Source organism: Carcharhinus amblyrhynchos, unplaced genomic scaffold (assembly GCF_965287045.1).
Source record: "Carcharhinus amblyrhynchos unplaced genomic scaffold, sCarAmb.v2.hapA scaffold_81, whole genome shotgun sequence".
Taxonomy (NCBI): domain Eukaryota; kingdom Metazoa; phylum Chordata; class Chondrichthyes; order Carcharhiniformes; family Carcharhinidae; genus Carcharhinus; species Carcharhinus amblyrhynchos.
This window is the reverse complement of record NW_027649821.1, coordinates 568,864-586,151: the sequence shown is the minus strand read 5'-3', so window position 1 is coordinate 586,151 and position 17,288 is coordinate 568,864. Positions and strand designations below refer to the sequence as shown.

Genomic DNA, 17,288 nt, shown 5'->3' with positions numbered 1-17,288 from the left:
TGGGACACTAAGGGGCAATTTAGCTTGGCCAATCAACCTAACCTGCACATCTTTGGACTGTGGGAGGAAACCGGAGCACCTAGAGGAAACCCATTGCAGACACAGGGAGAATGTGCAAACTCTGCACAGATAGTGACCCGAGCTGGGAATCGAACCCAGGTCTGTGGAGCTGTGTAGTAGCAATGCTAACCACTATGCTACTGTGCCACGTGACAATAATAAGTCAAATCAAAATAAATAGCAGAGCAGATTCAAGGACCTGAATGGCCCACTCATGTTGGTCATTGAAAATATTCAGGGTCAAGTCCAATAGATTTTTGGTTGAGGAGTTGGGATTGTGGGGACAGACAGCAAGGTGGAATCATGGTCACAATTGGAGCATAATCTTACTGAATGACCTACTCCTGCTTTCAATTGTGTGTTCCTACAACCAGGTTATATGTGCGTGGTAGATTGGGTGATCTATGACAAAAAAGGCTGAGAAAATAGTTATTGAGTGTTTAATTTTGTTTATCCAGTAACAACTGTACAATACAGATGTTAAAGTAAAAGCAAAATATTACAGATGTTGAAATCTGAAACAAAAGCAAAAATTGCTGGGAAAACTCAGCAGATCTGTCAGCAGCTGTGGAGAGAGAAAATAGAGTTAATGCTCTGAGTCTGTATGACTTTGTTTGACTTCGTCACATGGGGCAGCATGGCGGTCCAATGATTAGCACTGCTGCCTCATAGCACCAGGGACCCAGGTTCACTTCCTAGCTTGGGTCATTGTCTGTGCAGAGTCTGCACGTTCTCCCCATGTCTGCATGAATTTCCTCCGGGTGCTCCTGTTTTCTCCCATGGCCCACTGATATGTGGATTAGGTGGTTTGGCCGTGCTGAATTGCCCCTAAATTGCATTCCGCTCAGAGGGACTGGTTAGGTTAAATGCATGATGTTATGGGGATAGGGTCTGGATGGGATTGTGGTCAGTGCCTACTCGATGGGCTAAATGGCCCTGCAATGTAGGAACTCTATGACTTGAAACTGTCTCTACAGATACTGCCAAATCTGCTGAGTTTTCTCGGCCTTTTCCTGTTTTAGTTTCAGTACAGGTAATTGTGATCTCCAGGTCTGCGAGCTCTCTGTTAGAACTGCTGTAGCAATGTTAAAATTAGCCTCTACTGCCTCGGTTCATGATGAGAAAAATTGGCCAAGGTTCCTGCTCCTGAGGCTGTTGGAACACGCTGACATATTGACTTTGCATGAAGATGGAAGTGTTTGGCTCTGATGCCCAAACAGTTAAACACCCAGATGACTCTGCAAGTGGAGGATCACAGATGAATACTGGCCATAGGTGAGGCTGTGCGAAATAATTTGTACCATTCACAACAGCCCCTTAAAGACACAGAAGGAGAGAAAATTTACTGGAAGATGGTGAGGGAGAACAAAAAGTAATTGTCCTGCCACATCCTACCACTGTGTAAGGTTTCTAATTTTGCCTCTTTTTAAAAAGAAAAACTAGCTTTAATCCCCCGAGTACAACCAGACTTAAGCTTATTTGAAAGCCTTGGTGGCCAGACATGTCTTGTGGTTGTGGGCCTCGTTCCAAGTGTTTAAGTGCTAACAGTATATCAGCAGGATGAATAATGTTAGCTTTATAGTAGCTGTGTGGAGCTTGAGCTTTATTCTCACACAGAAATCACTGAAGTGTTTTCAAGGCAGATGGTCTTACTTAAGGTACATATGGCATTTTCTATGTTTTTTTATTCATTCATAGGATGTGGGCGTCACTGACTAGGCCAGCATTTATTGCCCATCCCTAATGCCCTTGAGAAGGTGGTGGTGAGCTTCCTTCTTGAACCGCAGCAGTCCATCTGGTGTAGATACATCTGCAACGCTGTTAGTTTCAGGATTTTGACTCAGCGACAGGGAAGGATATATTCCCAAGTCAGGATGCTGAATGACCTGAAAGGGAAATTGCAGTTGGTGGTTTCCCAGGCATCTGCTGCCCTTTTCCCTTTAGGTGGTAGGAATGGTGGGTTTGCAAGGTGTTGCCTAAGGAGCCCTTGGTGAGTTAGAACATAAGAACATAAGAAATAGGAGCAGGAGTAGGCCATCTAGCCCTTCGAGCCTGCCCCGTCATTCAATAAAATCATGGCTGATCTGTCATGGCTCAGTTCCACATTCCTGCCCTCTCCCCATAACCCTTAATCCCCTTGCTTATCAAAAACCCATCAACCCGCGTCTTAAAAATATTGAGCGAGGCAGCCTCCACCACTTCAACGGGCAGAGAATTCCAGAGATTCACCACCCTTTGAGTGAAGAAGTTCCTCCTCAACTCCGTTCTAAACCGCCCCCCCTTCATCTTGAGGCTGTGCCCCCTAGCCCTACTGTCCTTTCTGAGTGGGAAGAGTCTCTCCACCTCTATCCTATCCATCCCATTCATCATCATATACGTCTCAATGAGATCTCCCCTCATTCTTCTAAACTCTAACGAGTACAAGCCTAGTTTATTCAGCCTCTCCTCATAGCTCAACCCCCCTCAACTCCGGTATCAGCCTAGTAAACCTCTTCTGCACTCCCTCCAAGGCCAAAATATCCTTGCGTAAGTACGGCGCCCAAAACTGCACACAGTACTCCAGCTGCGGCCTCACCAATTCCCTATACAGCTGCAGCAAGACCTCCCTACTTTTATATTCAATCCCCCTCGCTATGAAGGCCAGCATCCCATTAGCCTTCCTGACCACCTGCTGCACCTGCAAGCTGGGTTTTTGTGACTCATGCACAAGGACCCCAAGGTCCTTCTGCACCGTTGCCTGCTGCAGTTTTTCGCCACGTAAGTGATAGTCCTTCCTACCATTATTCCTACCAAAGTGGACCACCTCGCACTTGCCAACATTAAATTCCATTTAAATTTCCTGGCCCATTTGCCCAGCCTATCTAGATCCTTCTGCAGACTCTCCACACCCTCCGCGCAATTTGCCGTTCCACCAATCTTGGTGTCATCAGCAAATTTCGACACCCTACACTCGGTTCCCTCCTCCAGATCATCTATATAAATGGTAAATAGCTGAGGCCCCAGCACCGACCCCTGGGGCACTCCACTAGTCACCAACCGCCAATCCGAATAGCACCCATTAACCCCCACTCTCTGCCTCCTATTTGACAACCAATCCTCTATTCACGCTAACACCCTACTCCCAACTCCATGCCCCCTTACCTTCTGCAATAACCTCTTGTGAGGTACCTTGTCAAATGCCTTCTGAAAATCTAGAAAGACCACATCCACCGGCTCTCCTCTATCCACCGCCCTAGACACATCCTCATAGAACTCCAATAAATTTGTCAGACACGACTTCCCCTTAACGAAACCGTGCTGCGTCTGCTCTATCAAGCAGTTCCCCTCAAGATGCCTCGCTATTTCCTCCTTGATGACGGATTCTAACATTTTACCTGGTCGCCTCACTATAGGAAGGACGTAGAAGCTATTGAAAGGGTACAGAGGAGATTTACAAGGATGTTGCCTGGACTGGGAGGCATGCCTTATGAAGATAGGTTGAGGGAGCTGGGACTCTTTTTTCCCTGGAGAGACGAAGGTTGAGAGGCGACCTGATAGAAGTTTATAAAACATTGAGAGGAATAGATAGGGTGGATTCTCAGAGGCTATTTCCCCGGGTTGAAATGGTCGCTACGAGAGGACACAGATTGAAGGTGCGGAGAGGCAAGTACAGAAGTGATGTTAGGGGTAAGTTTTTCATTCAGAGGGTGGTGAGTGAACGGAATCGGCTGCCGTCAGTGGTGGTGGAGGCGAACTCGCTGGGGTCTTTTAAAAGACATCTGGATGAGTATATGGAATTTAATGGGATTGGGGGTTATAGATAGGTCTATAGATTGGTAGGTGTTGATGTGATCGGCGCAACTCGTGGGCCGAAGGGCCTGTTTGTGCTGTAGTGTTCTATGTTCTATAACAGACGTTAAACTAACCGGCCTATAATTCCCTGCCTTTTGCCTGCCACCCTTCTTAAACAACGGCGTAACATGAGCCGTTTTCCAATCTTCCGGCACTTCCCCAGAATCCAGCGACGTTTGGAAAATAACCACCAAGGCATCGACTGTCACCTCTGCCATTTCTTTCAGAACCCTCGGATGCATTCCATCCGGTCCTGGGGACTTGTCCACAATCAGCCCCTCCAGTCTGTTGAGCACCGCCTCTCTAGTAACAATAATGTCATTGAGACCCTCCAGTCCTACCACCTTTCCATCGCTAACACCCAGCAAATTATTCACAGCCTCCTCCGTGAAGACCGAAACAAAAAATGTTATTCAAGACCTCAGCCATTTCCCCATCCCCTACCACTAAGTCCCCCCTCTCATCCTCTAAGGGTCCAACGTTCAAATTGTGGCAGTGCATCTTTTTTTATATTCATTGAAGGAATGTGGAATTGTTGGCTCAGCATTTATAACCCATCTTGAACTGAGTGGCTTGCTAGGTAATTTCCATAAGACATAGAAGCAGAATTTGGCCACTCAGCCCAGCAAGTCTGCTTGCCATTCAATCATGGCTGATGTTTTTCTCATCCCCATTCTCCTACCATTTCCCCTAACCCCTGATCCTTTATTAATCAAGAACCTATCTATCTCTGTCTTAAAGACACTCAATGACCCGGCCTCCACAGCCTTCTGTGGCAAAGAGTTCCACAGATTCACCACTCTCTGGCTGAAGAAATTCCTCCTCATCTCTGTTTTAAAGGACCATCCCTTTATTCTGAGGTTGTCCTCTGCTTCTAGTTTTTCCTACTAGCAGAAACATTCTCTCTACATCCACTCTATCCAGACCTCGCAGTATCCTGTAAGCTTCAATAAGATTGCTCCCTCATCCTTCTAAACTCCAATGAGTACAGACCCAGAGTCCTCAACTGTTTCTCATACGACAAGCTCTTCATTCCAGGGATCATTCTTGTAAACCTTCTCTGGATCCTTTCCAAGGCCAGTACAGCCCAAAACTGCTCACATTACTCCAAATGGGGTCTGACCGGAGCCTTATACAGTCTCAGAAGTACATCTCTGCTCTTGTATTCTAGACCTCTTGACAAGAATGCTAACATTTAATTTGCTTTCCTAACTGCTGACTGAACCTGCACGTTAACCTTAAGAGAATAATTTCCCTGCTGTCTTTATCTTTGTCCTGATGTGGAGATGCCGGCTTTGGACTGGAGTAAACACTTTAAGAAGTCTGACAACACCAGGATTAAGTCCAACCGATTCATTTGATAGTAAATTCACAAGCTTACGAGGTTAAACTCTTCGTCAGGTAAATGGAGAGTTCTGGCCAGAACTCTCCATTTGGAGAGTTGGGATTCCATCATAGACCACTGCTGCCCAATTAATATTGTCAATAGTACACACTGCTGCCACTGTTTCTGGTGGAAGGAGTGAATGTTTGTGATGGGGTGCTAATCAAGCGGGCTGCTTTGTCCTGGACGGTGTCAAACTCCTTTGGGGTTGTTGGAGCTGCACTCATCGAGGTAAGTGGAGAATATATCATCACATTCCTGACTTGTGCCTTTAGATGCTAGACAGGCTTTGGGAGTTCAGATCCTGTGTTTCCCTTTTACAAATGGAAGCTTGTATTTATATAGCATCTTTATAGCCAATGAAATAGTTTTAAACTATAGTGATTGTTGTAATTGTTGCAGTTGCTCTGTGTACAGCATGGTCTCATAATGACCTAGTAATCTTCTTAAATGATGGAATGAATATTGATCAAGGCAATGTAGTGGACTTTCCTGAACTTCATAAAGGTAAGTAGTCTCAGAACACCAGGTTCAACAGGTTTATTTGGTAGCACGAGCTTTCGGAGCGCTGCTCCTTCATCAGGTGAGTGCAGGATTTGTTTCATAAACAGGGCATATATAGACACAAACTCAAACTCAGTTACAAGAAAATGGTTGGAAGGTGAGTCTTAACAGGTAATCAAGTCTTTACAGTTTTAGACAATGCGAGTGGAGAGAGGGTTAAGCACAGGTTAAAGAGACAGGAATTGTCTCAAGCCAGGACAGTTAGTGAGCTTTTGCAAACCCAGGCAAGTCATGGGTGTTACAGATAGTGTGACATGATAGCGAGACAATTCACACTTCTTTAACCTGTGTTTAACTGTCTCTCCACTCACATTGTCTGCACCTGTAAAGACTTGATTTCCTGTTAAGACTCTCGGTCTTTGACAAGGTACCACATGGTAGGTTGTTGCATAAGGTTAAATCTCATGGGATCCAGGGTGAGTCGCTAAATGGATACAAAATTGGCTTGATGACAGAAGCCAGAGGGCGGTTGAAGAGGGTTGTTTTTCAAACTGGAGGCCTGTGACCAGCGGTGTGCCTCTAGGATCAGTGCCGTGTCCACTGTTATTTGTCATTTATATTAATGATTTGGGTGAGAATGTAGGAGGCATGGTTAGTAAGTTTGCAGATGACACCAAGATTAATGGCATAGTGGACAATGCAGAAAGTTATCTCCAATTATAATGGGATCTTGATCAATTGGGCCAGTGAGCTGACAAATGGCAGATGGAGTTTAATTTAGATAAGTGTACGGTGATGTATTTTGATAGATTGAACCAGGGTAGGACTTACTCGGTTAATGGTAGGGTGTTGGGAAGAGTTACAGAACAAAGAGATCTAGAGGTACATGTTCATAGCTCCTTGAAAGTGAAGTCACAGGTGAATAGAGTGGTGAAGAAGGCATTCAGCATGCTTGGTTTTATTGGTCAGAACATTGAATACAGAAATTGGGATGCCTTGTTGAAGTTGTATAAGACATTGGTAAGACCACACTTGGAATATTGTGTGCAATTCTGGTCATCCTATTATAGAAAGGATATTAGTAAACTAGAAAGAGTGCAGAAAAGATTTGCTAGGATGCTCCTGGGACTTGATGGTTTGAGTTATAAGGAGAGGTGGGATAATATGGGACTTTTTTCTCTGGAGCGTAGAAGGCTGAAGGGTGATTTTATAGAGATCTATAAAATAATGAGGGGCATAGATCACCTAGATAGTCGATATCTTTTCCCAAAGGTAGGGGAGTCTAAAACTAGAGAGCGTAGGTTTAAGGTGAGAGGGGAGAGATACAAAAGTATCCAGATCGGCACTTTTTTCACACAGAGGGTGGTGAGTATCTGGAAAAGCTGCTGGGGTAATAGTAGAGATAGTAAATATTTAAAAAGCATTTAAACAGTTACATTAGTAAGATGGGCGTAGAGAGATATGGGCCAAATGCGGGCAATTGGGATTGGCTTAGGGGTTTAAAAAAAACAGGCAGCATGGACAAGTGGGGCCAAAGGGCCTGTTTCCATACTGTAAACCTCTATGACTCTATTCCAACCGTTATCTTGTAATTGAGTCTGTGTTTATATATGCCCTGTTTATGAAACAAACCCTGCACTCACTCGATGAAGGAGCAGCATTCCAAAAGCTCATGCTACCAAATAACATGTTGGACTTTAACTTGGTGTTGTGAGATTATTTACTGTGCCCAGTCCAACACTGGCAAATCCACATCATGGTTTCGTAACAATGCCGTTGATTCTTTACGTCACCTGGGATGGCAGACCTGGCATTTTGGAATGCATGGATTTGAAGGATGTAAGATCCACAGCTTGCACTGAAAAGCCTGGGTTTAAGTACGAACAGGATGAGTGGCTGGTACAAGAGGGTTCTTATTCCCTGGGTAAATAGCGAAATATTCAGCAGTTCCAGGTGGGAAGGTTCACGGTTCAATTCCTGCCCTGATTTCAGGTGGGTTAGGGACAGATGCGTACAGTTTATTGCATTGACCCCACACCAGGAAACTGTTCCTATGTCCCATTTCATGTCTCTGTTCCTTAACAGTCTGCATTGGATGTGGACAGTGTTGGGCTCTGTTGTGATGCCACCCATTATTGATTAGTTTGTTGCTGCTTTCTATTTTGGTTTGTTTGCAGAGGAAAATGGTCACTGTTTGAAGTCTAGGGAAGACTGCTGGTGCCTGTGAAATTATTCTGCAACAAGAGGCTAAAAGGACATGGAGGAATGTAATTGAATATAAAGACACTCACACTTCAGTATCAGGCTAGAAACCTGCCATTTTCTATAGTAATGGTATGGATTATGGACTTTTCAAATGCCCTCATGTGAGTAACATGTCAACCATTTTGAAAAGAAATCCAAAAATAATTTTCCCCTCCCCACTCGATTGAAGCATTGAAGATGCCAGGCCAGTGCTCGAGACCTGTCCCCAATTCTTTTACTATCTTCACTGCCTGTTCCCCTTCTTTTAAAATGCAGGTTGCAGCATTTTGTCAAAATGATTAGTCTTAATCAGTAATCAACCTTGAGGCTCCCCATTGTTTTGTTTCCTTGCTGTTGCCTTCTTCAACCCCTTCCCCAACTGTTCTGTTTTTTTGGTTCATTGTAAGGATGGTATATGCAGCAGCACCCTTAAGCAGCCTATAGGAGGCACAATTTGTGGGTCTAATTGGGATGTGTTTGAGTGTTAGTCCAGTCCACGATTGTAAACTTAGTCTGTGATTGACAGTGGCACTTTGCAAGGTTTGAAGGAATGAAGAAGGTCAAATGTGGTATTTGTTTTTAAAAAATCCTATGTGTATTAAGGACAGGCGCCTCGACCATTTTATTCAATAATTCATCAAAGACAATACAGGTCTGGTGTGTAGATAGTCTGGATGGGTTCTATTTAGAAACTGACAGTGAGATGAAGCAGTTCTTAAACGTGCTGATCATTTCTTTTATTGCTTTTATGTGGGTAATGTGTCATTTTTTTCATTTCTGACAGTTTTTTAAAATCCATGTGCAGAATGGCAGGTGAAGAGGAAAAATGACGAGGATGTGGATGTGTAATTACATTCCAGAGAATTCAGCTTGTGTTTAAATATTTCCTTTCTCCTCTCCTCCTTTCCTTCCTTTCCCTCTCATCAGTTGCTGCACTTTCATTTCTAACACTTTGTTTTATCAAACTGCCAGTGAAAAATTAATGTAGAACTTGCTATGTGTCTACAGTCTGCCTCCACACACCCGCCTCCCCCTGCCAGCAGCCACCCCAGCACATGCACAACTTTTGTGCATTTAATCTTTGCCACTTGAGCAGCAGAACAAATGGGTTTGTTATTTCTACAACAAATAATATTTGAAGATGTACATCATTTTTCTGCTTTTTAGTTCATTGAAGGAAGTCTTCTGTTATGATGTAGATGTTTGTTTGTATATATAGGAGAGACGATGGCCTGATGGTGTTATTGTTAGACTATTAATCCAGAAACTCAGCTAATGTTCTGGGGACCTGGGTTCGAATCCTGCCATGGCAGGTAATGGAATTTTAATTCAATAAAAGTATCTAGAATTGAGAACCTACTGATGATCGTGAAACCATTGCTGATTGTTGTAAAAACCCATCTGGTTCACTTACCCATCTGGTCCTTACCTGGTCTGGTCCACATCTGACTCCAGATCCACAGCAATGTGACTGAGTTTGAACTGCCCTCCAAGGATAATTAGACTTGAGCAATAAATGCTGGCCTGCCAGTGATGCCCATGTCCCACATATACAAATGAATAAAAAAAATATACTGGCAGTGTCTCAGTGTCACACTCTTACTCATTGTCCTTTTCACTATCACTTTTCCCTCCCAGTCTCCCTGATTCTTATAGAATCATAGGGACCCTACAGTGCAGAAAGAGGCCATCTGGCCCATCGAGTCTACACTGATCACAATCCCACCCAGACCCTATCTCCATGTCCCTACACATTTACCCGCTAATCCCTCTAACCTACTCACCTCAGGACACTAAGGGGCAATTTTAGCACGGCCAATCAACATAACCCGCACATCTTTGGACTGTGGGAGGAAACCAGAGCATCCGGAGGAAAATCATGCAGACACGAGGAGAATGTACAAACTCCACACAGACAGTGACCCAAGCCAGGAATCAAACTCCAGGGACCTGAAGCAGCAGTGCTAACCACTGTGCTACTATGCACCTCCCCCAATATTTTGTTATTCTTTATGTACCCCATGGTATCTCATTGAAGCTCTTTTGGGACATACCACATTGTTGGCTCAGGGTGGAGTGTCTACTCCATCCAAACCATAAGAGGAAATAAAAGAAAAATGCAAATTCATCAGTGTGAATGTGGGAATTCTGTGAAAATAATAGCACACAGTATCCAGCAAGTAGGGGGGGTTTAATGCCCGTTTGTGAATTTTGTCTTCGTTTCAAGAAAAACAGGCTTGTCACGGCAAACTTTAAAATTTAATCAGGAAAATTCACCAGGCACTGAAAGCGGTGAAAGGTTAGAAATATCCAGTCATGTTGGCAGAGTTTAGCATGCTGAGACTGAGCAGGCATTGTCTGTATTTACAGCTTGCATCATTGAGTTGTACCCACAATGAGCCGATGTACGTGACCTCGCATTTGAACCTTCTGCTTTTGGCTGAGGTTCATCCATTTTAGGCATTCTATTTTTCTGGGGTCTCAATTTCTTAAAACCAACACTTTGGGTCTGAGGCACATTAAACGCGAGCTGTAGTACTACCTGTGTTCTCTTGGCAGTTTCTTCTGTGAGAGTGGAAACAAACTGTTGAATGAGGTGGTGGTGTGAAGCAGCCCAGAGGGCAATGAAAAGAGAGCGTTGTAGCAAAGTCCTTTCATTTTTAAGAGTCATTGGCCGGAGATGTTCCTCTGCTGTGCGAATTGGGCAAAAATATTGTGAGCAGTGCAAAGTTGCGATTTATGTCGGCGTGAAAGCACAATGTAATTTCTTTCCTCCTGTCAGCGATAGCCGCTAAATGTCAGGAACGTCATTATAACAAATTAACATCATTATCAGGCCCATACAGCAGAATCATCCCCCTCCCTCCCCATGTCAAAATACCCATCCATAGCAGCGTGATGGCAAAACGTCGTACAGCACGACTAGTCTCCAAAGGTGTGCACCTGGCAGGTGAGTGTAGCCTCTGAGTTGGGGAAGGGAAGTGGGTTATGTCAGTGTAGCTCCTTGGCGCATAGGGTGGTGTCTTGGGGGTTGGTGGAGGGGTGTGGCTGCTGGTGGGGGAGATCATGATCTGGAGATGCTGGTGTTTGGTCTGGGGTAAGCATAGTAAGAAGTCTCACAACACCAGGTTAAAGTCCAATAGCTTTTGGAGCGCTGCTCCTTCATTAGGTGAGCGGGAGTTGTGTTCACAAACAGGGCATATAAAGACACAAACTCAATTTACAAGGTAATGGGTGGAATGTGAGTCTTTACAGGTAATCAAGTCTTAAAGATACAGACAACGTGAATGGAGAGAGGGTTAAACACAGGTTGAAGAGATGTGTGTTGTCTCCAGCCAGGACAGTTACTGAAATTCTGTCAATTCTTTATATGTCCTGTTTATTAACACAACTCCTGTTCGCCTGATGAAGGAGCAGCATTCCAAATGCTTGTGGCTTATGCTATCAAATAAACCTGTTAACCTGGTGTTGTGAGACTCCTTACAGTGGGGGGGGTGCCAGGGTATGCACCTAGGTGAATTAGTTTGCTCCCCAGGGCAGTCTTTAAAAACAGTGTCTTGGATCATTGCACATCTAAGTTGATGGTGGGGTGGGAAAATTCATGGCCAACCTACCAATAATACATTGTGGGACCCATGACTTTAAGGCCATTGCCATCGGTAGCTTCAACGCCACTTTTCTGTTGTTTTATTGAACGTGGGCATCGTTAGCTGGGCCAGCATTTATTGCTCTTCCCAAATGATTCTATGAACTGCCCTCCCTTGCAGTAGGCATTTGAGAGTCAACCACTTTGAACATAAGAACATAAGAAATAGGAGCAGGAGTAGGCCATCTAGCCCTTTGAGCCTGCCCCGCCATTCAACAAGATCATGGCTGATCTGAAGTGGCTCAGTTCCACTTTCCCACTTTCTCCCCATAACCCTTAATCCCCTTGCCTACCAAAAACCTATCTACCTACGTCTTTGCTGTGGCTCTGGAGTCAATGTAGGCCAGATCGGGTAATGTTGGCAGATTTCTTTCCCTAAAGGACATTAGTGAACCAGATGGGTTTTTATGACAGTCAACAATGCTTTCATTGTCATCATGAGACTTTCAATTCCAGATTTTGTATTGAACTCAAATTTCACCATGCTGGGATTTGAACCTGGGTCTCCATAGATCTTGCTCTGGGTCTCTAGATTACTAGTCCAGTGAAATACCACTACACACTACATCTCCTGGCACAAAAGGAGGCCATTCAACCCACCAGGTCCAGGCCAGCACATCATGGAGCAACCAAGGGGCATCACAGTGGCACAGTGGTTAGCACTCCTGACTTGCAGTGCCAGGAACATGTGTTTGAATTGGGCTTTGGATTACTGACTTGTGTGAAGTTTGTACATTCTTCCCTTGTCTGTGTGGTTTCCTCCAAGTGTTCCAGTTTTCTCCCACAGTCCAAAGATGTATAGGCTAGGTGGATTAGCCACAATATATGCGCAAGATGATGGGGGTAGGGTGGGAGTTTGGGCCCGAATAAGGTGCTGTTTTGGAGAGTTGGTGCAGACTCAATAGGCTGAATGGCTTTCTCCTGCACTGTAGTGATTTCATGGATCCTTGGTTCTAGTCGGTCCCACTCCCTGCCCAGTCCTCATTGTCTGCAAATTTATTTCCTTCAAATGCCAATCCAGTCTCCTACTGAAACTATCATTTTCACATCCACCATCTCATGGGTAGTGAGTTCCAGGTTCTTACCATACACTGCGTAAGATATGTTCCTCACATTCTCCCCTGCATTTCTTGCCTAAAACCTTAAATCTATCTCCCATAGCCATGTACAATGAGCTAATGGAAGGAGTTTTTTTCCCCTTATCTCAGCCTGTATACCTCCATCAAATTTCCACTTTCTCCATTCTCCTTTTCTTCAAAGGTAAAAACTCCAGCCTTTCCAACTTCATCTTGTAATTAAACCTTCTCCATCCTTGGAAGCATTCTTCTGGTAAATCTCCTCTGCACTCTTTCCAAGACCTTTGCATCTTTCGTACAATATGCTGACCAGAACTGAACATAGTATTCTTGTTGGTGCCTAAGCAGAGCTTATAAATGTTTAACAAGCAACTTTTACACATTTCAACTTGCTTTTATACTTAGTGCCTCTATTTCTAAAACCATGTGATAATTCTTCAGCAGAATTTGTGATTTGTCCATTTGAGTTTTTAATTGAGCTGTACGTGAATGGCGATGGTTAAGGAATATGGCTATAGTAATGAAAATTTGAAATGGTGAATTGTGTGTTTAATGGCATGTTGTGCAATATTCAAATGCATTAACTGAAGTGTAATTACATAGAACTGTAGAATCCTTACAGTGCAGAATGAAGCCATTCGGTCCATCTGCACCAACAGAGCATCTTCCTCGGGCCCAAAATTCCTTTAAAACAATGCGTTCCATAAGCAGTGGCGTATAGTATTGTCATTGGACTAGTAATCCAGAGACTCTGAACAAAGTCTGGGGACCTGAATTTAAATTCCACCAAGACAGATGTTAACATTGAATTCAATGAATATCTAGAATTAATAATCAAATGAAACCATTGTCAATTGTTTTAGGGAAGGAAATCTGCTCACCTTAACTGGGCTGACGTATATGTGACTCCAGATCCACTGAAATGTGATTGACTCTCAAATGTCTTCTGAAATGGAGGGTGGTTAGGGAAAAGCAATTAATGCTGACCAGCCAGTTACACTTGTGTCCTGTTGAATGAAAAAGAAGGATGCATCCATCAAGGATATGCTTATGTTTTACACCTCCCTCTTCAGGATTTCTTTGTCTTCACAGTTGCTTTAACTGTTGATTTCCAGACTGCATTAAGATGGATCAAACTTTTGATTTACCTCTGAATGGATCACACAGTGGTTAGCACTGCTTCTTCACAACACTAGCGACCCGGGTTCAATTCCGGCCTCGGGTGACTGTCTGTGTGGAGTCTGCATGTTCTCCCCGTGTCTGCATGGGTTTCCTCCGGATGTTTCAGTTCCCTCCCACAGCCCAAAGATGTGCAGGTTAGGTTGATTTACTGTGCAAAATTATCCCTTATTTTCAAGGGGACTAGCAGAGTAACTACATGGGCTTACAGGGTTAGGGTGGTATTGTTGGCCATTCAGCCCACTGAGCCTGACTCCTGCAGTGTGGGAATCTATGATTCTAAGTTTGCTTTCCCCCTTTAAACCTGGTGACTGCAGTTGTCTCTTTAACTCAATATTTTGTCTGCCTTTCCTTTGAATTCTTCTCAACAATACCTTGTTTAACTTCTTGGTCTCAGTTTCCTTAACTTTAGTTTCCCTAAGAGATTCCCTGATTACCTGGACTACATCTGGTTCTTTGGAAAATATGCCTTTTGCAGCCTCCTTGTTCTGTCCAACTAGTCTTCAATCAGAGTTGAGAGATGTTCACTCCCAGGTGTATTGTCTCCAACTGCCCTGGCCACTCCCAGGTGTACTATCTGCAACTGCCGTGGCCTCCAGTCAAACTAAGAACAAAGGAAAATCCTTCCCACTGTAAAGTGCCCTCTGGTCACGAAGCAATGACTTTATACTTCTGCCAATTTGTTTCCTTTTCATGCCTTAACACATCTAAGCAGATTAAACCAAAACCGCCTCATATACTTTGTCCAGCAGGAATCTAGGTTTGTCCTTCTTCATACAGAATCACTAAAATTAAACCCACTTAAAATTATACCTTACTTCTACTATTTACTAATATAAATATAATCTTTAAGACTACTTTTGTTTTCCTGACACTGTTCCACATGGACAGGAACTTTGTCATAGAAACTTTATCACAGAAACCCTACAGTACAAAAAGAGGCCATTCGGCCCATCGAGTCCACACCGACCAGAATCCCACCCAGGCCCTACCTGCATATCCCTACATATTTTATCCACTAATCCCTCTAACCTACACATCTCAGGACACTAAGGGGCAATTTTAGCATGGCCACTCAACCTAACCCGCACATCTTTGGATTGTGGGAGGAAACCGGAGCATCCGGAGGAAACCCACACAGACACGAGGAGAATATGCAAATTCTACACAGACAGTGGCCCAAGCTGGGAATCGAACCCAGGTCCCTGAAGCTGTGAAGCAGCAGTGCTAACCACTGTGCTACCATGCCGCCCACAACCCTGACATCTTTAATGGTAGAGCACTTGGATAATAGTGGCAAAGTCGGACAGAGTCAGCATGGATTTATGAAAGGGAACTCCTGCTCAACATATCTACTGGAATTCTTTGAGGATGTAACTTGTACAGTTGATGAGTGGGAGCGAGTGGAAGTGGTTTGTTTGGGCTTTCAGAAGGCTTTTGACAAAGTCTCACACAAGACGAACTGAACCTGTAAAATTAAAGTGCATGGGATTAAGAGGGTAGAAAACTGGTTGGCAGAAGCAGAGTAGGAATACATGAGTCTTTTTCTGAATGAGAAGGAGTGACCTGTGAGATACCAGTGTGGGACTGCAATGGTTTAAGAAGGCAGCTCACCATCAGCTTCTCGAGGTCAGTTAAGGATGGGCAATAAATGCTGCTCTAGCTAGCAACATCCACATACCATGAATTACATTCAAAAACACTTTGAAGAAGTTCTGATTTGATTTATTATTGTCACATGTATTGATATACAGTGAAAAGCATTGTTTCTTGCATGCTATACAGACAAAGGGTACTGTTCACAGAGAAGGAAAGGAAAGAGTGCAGAATGGAGTGTTAAATCATAGCTAAGGTGTAGAGAAAGATCAGCTTTAATATAAGGTAGGTCCATTCAAAAGTCTGACAGCAGCAGGGAAGAAGCTGTTCTTGACTCGGTTGACCTCAAAACATTAACTCTCTTTCTCTCTCTATAGGTGCTCCCAGATCTGCTGAGCTTTTCCAGCATTTTCTGTTTTCATTTCATTTCGTTTTCTTCCTTGCTCCTGATTTTATAATTTTCAAATTGTTTCTTGGCATTTGACCTGCTCACCATAGTGAATGATTTATCAGTTATTTAAAACCTTCTCCTTTCAGTTCCTTGTTCACACAGCAATCAAGTTATGTTTAAATTGTATCTGCCACCTATTGCTCTATTTTCCTAGAAGGTTTAATGATTATGGTTATATTATTAGTTTTTATTAAATAGTGGCAGCTTGACTGAAGTCTGAGTCAGAAAGTTGAAGCTGCACTCTGGCACTTCAGCACATACTCTTTGCAGATGTACACTGCTTTATTGAGAGGAGTGATACTTGTCTGAGGCGCTGTATTGTGTCCCATCTGCTGTTCATGTAAATGGAACAGATCTCACTGGCACTATCTGAAGATGGGTAGGGCAGTTTTCCCAGTTTCCTGGCCAATAAATATCCTTCACCTATTACCATCAAAACAAATCTGCTCCCTTAGAACATATAGAACATAGAACATTACAGCACAGTACAGTCCCTTCGGCCCTCAATGTTGTGCCAAGCTATGTTCAATCCCAAGGTCAAGCTATCCCCTCCCTATAATTCTGGTGTGCTCCATGTGCCTATCCAATTACTGCTTGAAAGTTCCTAAAGTGTCCGACTCCACTATCACAGCAGGCAGTGCATTCCACACCCCAACCACTCCGAGTGAAGAATCTACCTTGGACATCCCTCCTATACCGCCCACCATGAACCTTATAGTTATGCCCCCAGTAACAGCTACATCCACTGGAGGAAATAGTCTCTGCACGTCCACTCGATCAATCCCTCTCATCATCTTATAAACCTCTATTATGTTGCCTCTCATCCTCCTCCGTTCCAAAGAGAAAAGCCCCAGCCCCCTCAACCTTTCCTCATAAGACCTACCCTCCAAACCAGGCAGCATCCTGATAAATCTCCTTTGCACTCTCTTCAATGCTTCCACATCCTTCTTACAGTGAGGTGACCAGAACTGAACACAATATTCCAAATGTGGTCTCATCAACGTCCGGTATAGTTGCAGTACAACCCCACGGCTCTTAAACTCAAACCCCCGTTAATAAACGCTAACACACTATAGGCCTTTTTCACGGCTCTGTCCACTTGAGTGGCAACCTTCAGAGATCTGTGGATATGAACCCCAAGATCTCTCTGTTCCTTCACATTCCTTAGAACCCTGCCGTTGACCCTGTAATCTGCATTCAAGTTTGTCCTACCAAAATGAATTACCTCACACTTACCAGGGTTAAACTCCATCTGCCACTTTTTGGCCCAGCTCTGTATCCTATCAATGTCTCTTTGCAGCCTGCAAGAGCCCTCCA

At 43.9% G+C, this 17,288-nt stretch overlaps 1 protein-coding gene across 3 annotated transcripts in view; it reads left to right on the top strand.

Annotated features, from left to right (window-relative positions):
• arhgap39 (Rho GTPase activating protein 39) overlaps positions 1 to 17,288 on the top strand; it is a 485,625-nt gene that overhangs the window by 86,033 nt on the left and 382,304 nt on the right. The window lies entirely within an intron of this gene.